This window comes from Phoxinus phoxinus (assembly GCF_949152265.1).
Source record: "Phoxinus phoxinus genome assembly, chromosome: 8".
NCBI lineage: Eukaryota > Metazoa > Chordata > Actinopteri > Cypriniformes > Leuciscidae > Phoxinus > Phoxinus phoxinus.
Window position 1 is genome coordinate 11931268 of NC_136883.1, and position 7750 is coordinate 11939017.

A 7750-nucleotide genomic window follows, 5' to 3' on the forward strand; every position below is an offset into this window, starting at 1 on the left:
TTTCCTCGCCACGGCCAAACCGTTCGAGATATCAAAAATCCGTCTGCAATTTACCGTCCTCAATGTCTTGACTTCATGCTGACCGAGTTTGGTGGCGATAGGATAATTTTTCTTGGACGAGTATATCAAATTCCAGGGGCATGCATTTTCATACAGCCCATAATAGCCGACTTCCTGTTGGACTGGCGTAAAACTTAAAGCACGAAAGTTGTTCGGCCCGATTAAATCTATATGTGTACCGAGTTTCATATTATTACATGCAAACGTGTTTGATATATGGACCAAGTTTTTCGGACCACGTTCAAGGGGGCGCTGTTGAGCTCCCCTGCCACGCCCGGGTACCAGCTTCAGCCCAGCCCTGATGGCCGCAGGTTCTGACCTGTGTGCAAAGTTTCAAGAGTTTTCGAGCACGTTAAGGGCCCCAAAAGTGCCCGAGAAGTCCCACACAGCAGAGAAAGGGTTAAAATAAAGCCCCCCTCCTCTCTCACACACACAGACACTGAGAGAGACTGGCAAAATTCCCATCAAATCACATTCAAACCAAAATATCTGACTTCCTGTTGGTCGGAGCTAATGACTGTAAATTAGAAAGTTGTCCGGCACGGGGAGATAAATATAGATACCGATTTTTGTTACTGTAGGTAAAACTAATACCCCATTTTTGACTAAAGGTGGCGCTACTGAGCCCCTCCACCGCGCCCGTTTCTGAAACTTCACACATACCTAGTACCTAATAAATCTGATATGCATGTTGAGTTTCATGCAATTTGAAGCATGTTAAGAGCCTCAAATGCACCCAAAAAGAATATAACAGTTTAAAGCGTTGCCATGGCAACAGTATTTAAGATATCAATAATTCTTTCACAGGTCTACATCTGCCGTGTGTTTACATTATACACATAAAGTTTGAAGCAAATCGGGTAAAAATAAGAGGGTGAATTCAAAGCATTTTGAAAGTGACACACTTCCTGCTGCCAGTTGGTGGCGCTATAACTTTGACTCACAATAGTCACATCCATGTGATCGGCCTCTTACAGCGAACACACTGCTGAAGTTTCATCAAGATCAATTAATGTATGAGGATGTTATAACACACTTCCTGTTTCCAATATTCGCCATAAATTTGTTTCCTCGCCACGGCCAAACCGTTCGAGATATCAAAAATCCCCTCGCAATTTTTCATCCTCCATGTCTTGACTTCATGCACACCGAGTTTCGTGGTGATTGGTTGAATCGTCTAGGAGGAGTATTTTAAATTCCATTGCATGTGTTTTTTAAACTACGCCAAATAGCCGACTTCCTGTTGGGCTGGGGTAAAAAGTCAGAGCACGAAGGATATATGAACCGATGAGATCTATAAGTGTACCGAGTTTCATATTATTACACGCAAGCGTGTTTGATTTATGGACCAAGTTTTCGGACCGCGTTCCAGGGGGCGCTGTCGAGCCCCCCTGCCACGCCCGGGTCCCAGCTTCAGTCCGGCTCTAATGGCCGCGGGTTCTGACATTTGTGCAAAGTTTCAAGAGTTTTTGAGCACGTTAAGGCCCCCAAAAGTGCCCAAAAGGTAGTAATATAATAATAATAAATAATAATTAAAGCTGCAAGCAGCGATGAAAGGGCCCTCGCACCCGTGCCAACCGCCACCCGGTGGATTTAGGAAGACAGAGCACGGTGGGCATTGTGCATTTAAGTAGGTAAATATAGGAGTATGTCAAAGTCAGTTACAAAAATGTCCTTTATTATGGGGATAATAGCATGCGTTATCACTCAGATAAGTGTTGCTAGCATGTTTTAGCATGTTTCTAGCATGTTTAGAACTCAATGGCATATTAAATATGTCGCTAGCAATGCATCACAGTTTAAAACGTGTCACTTCCTGTTGACAGTAGGTGGCGCTATTACTTTAACTTAAAATTGTCATGTAGATGTGTTCAGGGCAGGACTCTTATCAAACGTGTGAAGTTTGGGGCAGATTGGACATTGCCTTCTTCAGTAACAACAACTTCCCGTTTCATTGCATTAGCGTGCTTTAGCACTTAGCTAAGAATTGCTAGCATGTTTTAACATGTTTCTAACATGTATATAACTCAATGGCATATTTAATATGTTGCTAGTAATGCATTGCAGTGTTAAACATGTCACTTCCTGTTGCCAGTAGGTGGCGCTATTCTATAACTGAAAAGTGTCATGTAGATGTGTTCAGGGCAGGACTCTTATCAAACGTGTGAAGTTTGGGGCAGATTGGACATTGCCTACTTGAGTAACAACAACTTCCTGTTTCATTGCATTAGCATGCTTTAGCACTTAGCTAAGAATTGCTAGCATGTTTTAACAGGTTTCTAACATGTTTATAACTCAATGGTTTATTTAATATGTTGCTAGTACAGCATCACAGTGTTAAACATGTCACTTCCTGTTGCCAATAGGTGGCGCTATTACTATAACTAAATATTCTCATGTAAATGTGTTCAGACCAGAACTCTTATCAAACGTGTGAAGTTTGGGGCAGATTGGGCATTCAATGCCTGAGTTACAGCAAATTCCTATTTAATTGCAATAATAGCATGCTTTAGCACTTAGCTAATGTTTGCTAGCATGTTTTAGCATGTTTCTAGTATGTTGTTAACATGTTTAGCACTTGCTGGCAATTTTGTATATGTTATTAGGAGTCCAAAACAGTGTTAAACATGTCACTTCCTGTTGCCAGCAGGTGGCGCTATGACTGTAACTGAATTTGAGCATGGTCATGTGTTCAGGACAGAACGCTTATCAAACGTGTGAAGTTTGGGGCAGATTGGACATTCAATGGCTGAGTTACAGCAAATTCCTATTTAATTGCAGTAATAGCATGCTTTAGCACTTAGCTAATGTTTGCTAGCATGTTTTAGCATGTTTCTAGTATGTTGTTAACATGTTTAGCACTTGCTGGCAATTTTTTATATGTTATTAGGAGTCCAAAACAGTGTTAAACATGTCACTTCCTGTTGCCAGCAGGTGGCGCTATGACTGTAACTGAATATTCTCATGTAAATGTGTTCAGGGCAGAACTCTTATCAAACGTGTGAAGTTTGGGGCAGATTGGACATTGTTTGCCTGAGTTACAGCAACTTCCTGTTTAATTGCAGTAATAGCATGCTTTAGCACTTAGCTAATGTTTGCTAGCATGTTTTAGCATGTTTCTAGTATGTTGTTAACAAGTTTAGCACTTGCTGGCAATCTTTTATAAATTATTAGGAGTCCAAAACAGTGTTAAACATGTCACTTCGTGTTGCCAGCAGGTGGCGCTATGACTGTAACTGAATTTGAGCATGGTCATGTGTTCAGGACAGAACGCTTATCAAACGTGTGAAGTTTGGGGCAGATTGGACATTGTTTGCCTGAGTTACAGCAACTTCCTGTTTCATGGCGAAACATCAAAATTTGTCAGGCCGCCGAGGACACGCCCTTCGACGAAAACTCAAGATCTTCGCAATTTAACGTCGCAAAGGCCTTAAGATTACACTCACCAAATTTGAAGATGATCAGATTAAAACTGTAGGAGGAGTTCGTTAAAGTACGAGGCCTGAAAATGGCAAAAACTGCACAAAAATCAGAGAGGAAGTTCAAAATGGCTGACTTCCTGTTGTGTTTAAGGCTATGCTCCAAGAGACTTTTTTGTAGGTATTGGGTCATTACATGTATGTACCGAATTTCGTACACGTACGTGAAACGTAGCAGGAGGCGCACTCCGTTGAACATTTATAGGTGGCGCTATTGAGCCATTTTGCCCCGCCCAATTCTGAAACGCATATCAGATGTCAATTTTCGCCGGTTCTGACGCGTGTGCAAATTTTCGTGAGTTTTCGTGCATGTTTAGGCCCTCAAAAATGCGATTAAATGCGGAGAAGAATAATAATAATAATAATAATAATAATAATAAACAGAGCAATTCCAAGAGGGTCCTCACACCATCGGTGCTCGGGCCCTAATAAAGAAGAATAATCCGAAGGAAAACAATAGGGCCTTCGCCTTTTCAAGGCTTGGGCCCTAATAAAGAATAACAAGAGTTTTCGAGCACGTTAAGGCCCTCAAAAGTGCCAGAGATTTTGCACACAGCAGAGAAATGGTTAAACTAAACTAGCCCCCCTCCTCACACACACACACTCACACACACACACACACACACACACACAGAGGGGCAGAGGGAAAATGCTCCAAACAGTACACATTCAAACCAAAATATCTGACTTCCTGTTGGTCGGAGCTAATGACTGTAAATTAGAAAGTTGTCCGGATCGAAGAGAAGAATATACGTACCGAGTTTGGTTACTGTAGGTAAAACTAATACCCCATTTTTGACTAAAGGTGGCGCTACTGAGCCCCTTACCACGCCCGTTTCTGAAACTTCGCACATGTCTATTACACAATAAATGTCAAATGCATGTTGAGTTTCATGCAATTTGAAGCATGTTAAGAGCCTCAAATGCATCCAAAAAGAATATAAAAGTTTAAAGCGTTGCCATGGCGACAGTATTAAAGATATCAATAATCCTTTCACAGGTCTACATCTGTCGTGTGTTTACATTATACAGATGAAGTTTGAAGCAAATCGGGTAAAAGTAAGAGGGTGATTTCAAAGCATTTTGAAAGTGACACACTTCCTGCTGCCAGTTGGTGGCGCTATAACTTTGACTCACAATAGTCACATCCATGTGATCGGCCTCTTACAGCGAACACACTGCTGAAGTTTCATCAAGATCAATTAATGTATGGGGATGTTATAACACACTTCCTGTTTCCAATATTCGCCATAAATTCGTTTCCTCGCCACGGCCAAACCGTTCGAGATATCAAAAATCCCCTCGCAACTTTTCATCCTCAATGTCTTGACTTCATGCACACCGAGTTTCGTGGTGATTGTTTGAATCGTCTAGGAGGAGTATTTTAAATTCCATTGCATGTGTTTTTTAAACTACGCCAAATAGCCGACTTCCTGTTGGGCTGGGGTAAAAAGTCAGAGCATGAAGGATATATGAACCGATGAGATCTATAAGTGTACCGAGTTTCATATTATTTCATGCAAGCGTGTTTGATTTATGGACCAAGTTTTCGGACCCCGTTCCAGGGGGCGCTGTCGAGCCCCCCTGCCACGCCCGGGTACCAGCTTCAGTCCGGCTCTAATGGCCGCAGGTTCTGACCAGTGTGCAAAGTTTCAAGAGTTTTTGAGCACGTTAAGGCCCCCAAAAGTGGCAAAAACCTTGAAAAAAAAATTATTATAAAGAAGAAGAAGAAGAAGAAGAAGAAGAAAAACAAAAAACCCTTAGAAGAACAATAGGGCTCTGCGCCCTTTCAGGGCTTGGGCCCTAAAAATCCTTAGAAGAACAATAGGGCTCTGCGCCCTTTCAGGGCTTGGGCCCTAATAACAAAAAACCCTTAGAAGAACAATAGGGCTCTGCGCCCTTTCAGGGCTTGGGCCCTAATAACAAAAAATCCTTAGAAGAACAATAGGGCTCTGCGCCCTTTCAGGGCTTGGGCCCTAATTAAGAAAACACCTTTATCAGTTTGACAACACGTACTACAAATGCTTACACTGCAACCAAATACAGAAACATGCTACAAAGACCCACAAGGCAAACCAAATACAGAAACACCCTGCAAAAAGTACTTTGTTCAAAATGAGGGTTCAAAATAAAGGTTAAAATTAACAACAGAGCACAATTTAAATTACAATCAAACATAATACTTTTAATTTAATACCGATTTAATTTAAACATTTAAATTGCACAAAATGTAGTTTTTATAAAAAGTTGTCTGCATGCCATTTATTCAAGCATACATACATTATTAATAAGTGAGCTCCTCTAGGATCGTTCTTCTGGGCCATACCTTTCCCAGTCCACCAAATCCAAGAGGCGGTTAACTGTGAAAACTGGCTCACGCTCAATGACTCTAGGGGGCAGTGGAGGTCTTGTTGCTGGCGCTAGTGGACTGGTGGCAAGCTTGCGGGACGCCACCCCGCAGGGGAAGGTCTTGTGTCGACAGCCAGACTCTTTGCCCAGGGCGTAGTGGTGGAGCAGGTCTGCGATGGCGGTTGGACTGAAGCTGGTATCGTCGTGCAGACCTTTGAAGAGCTGACCGGACCCTACGCCAGACACGTCTGCACCGTTGGACAAGGTTCTGGGCTGAAGAGACCCCAACATCTGCCTCTTGGTCTGGAATCAGTGGAGGCTGAAACCCAAACTGGCACTCAATGGGCAAGAGACCTGTAGAAGAGCAACGCAGGGTGTTATGAGCGTATTCTGCCCAGATGACATACCTGCTCCAGGACGAAGGGTTGGTGGAGGCCAGGCAATCGGAGGGTGGTCTCGAGGTCTTGGTTGAGCCTTTCCGTTTGACCATTACACTCTGGATGAAAGCCAGAGGAGAGACTGACAGTGGCCCCAATCAGTTTACAAAAGGCCCTCCAGAAGCGAGAAGTGAATTGGGGCCTACGATCCGAGACTATGTCTAGAGGGAGACCAAATGTTCTGAAAACCTGCTGGCACATAAGCTCGACAGTCTCTTGAGCAGAGGGGAGTTTGGATAAGGGGATAAAATGGCAGGCTTTGGAAAAATGGTCCACAATAACCAAAATGACTGTGTCCCTGGGAGGGGGGAAGTCCCGTAATGAAGTCCATAGAGATGTGGGACCAGGGCCGTTTGGGTATGGGCAGGGGATGAAGCAGGCCATGGGGGCAGTTGTGGGGGCTCTTGTTTTGGGCACAGACAGGACAAGCAGCAACAAAGGACTTGACATCAGTATTCATCCTGGGCCACCAGAACCGCCTCTCCAAAAACTCTAATGTCCTGCCTGTGCCAGGATGGTTAGTTAACTGAGTGGAATGTCACCATTGGAGAACTGGTGTGCAGACAGAGGTTGGAACAAAAAGTCATCCCGAAGGGCCATTACCAGGCTTTGGCTCCCTCCTCTGGGTTTATCGCACCACCGTCTCAATTCCGCAATTCCGCACAGGAACCACAATCTTGGAATCTGGAAAGATTGTTGCTGGTGTGTTCTCATGGTCAGTGTTCTGAAAAAGTCTGGACAGAGCATCTGGCTTCTGATTCTTAGAGCCAGGATGATAAGACAGCACAAAATCAAACCAATTGAAGAAAAGGGCCCACCTTGCCTGTCGAGGGTTAAGACGCCTGGCTTTCTGCACATATTCCAAATTTGTATGGTCTGTCCACACCAGAAAAGAGTTTTGGGCCCCCTCAAGCCAATGCCGCCACTCTTCCAAAGCCATCTTGATTGCTAGAAGCTCCCTATCACCCACATCATAATTCTTCTCAGCAGGAGAGGAAGGCGCAAGGGTGGAGCTTGCTGTCTGCAAGAGGCTGGGAGAGGACCGCAACCACTGCCATATCTGAAGCATCTACTTCAATGACAAAAGGGAGACAAGGGTCAGGTAAGGTTAGGATTGGAGCTGAAGTAAACCTCACCGTTAGTGCTTGAAAAGCCTGCTCAGCCTCTGGAGACCAGACAAAAGGACCCGATCACTGCTTGGTTAGGTTGGTCAGTGGTGCCACTACTAAACTGACCCATCTAATGAATTTCCTGTAGAAATTAGCGAACCCAAGAAAGTGCTGGACCTCCTTGACAGAGGTGGGTTGAGACCAGTCACGTACAGCTGGAGTCTTCTTGTGATCCATCCAAAGATTCCCCTTAGACAGGATGAATCCCAAAAAGGACACCTCGGAAACGTGAAATCCACACTTCTCTGGCTTCACG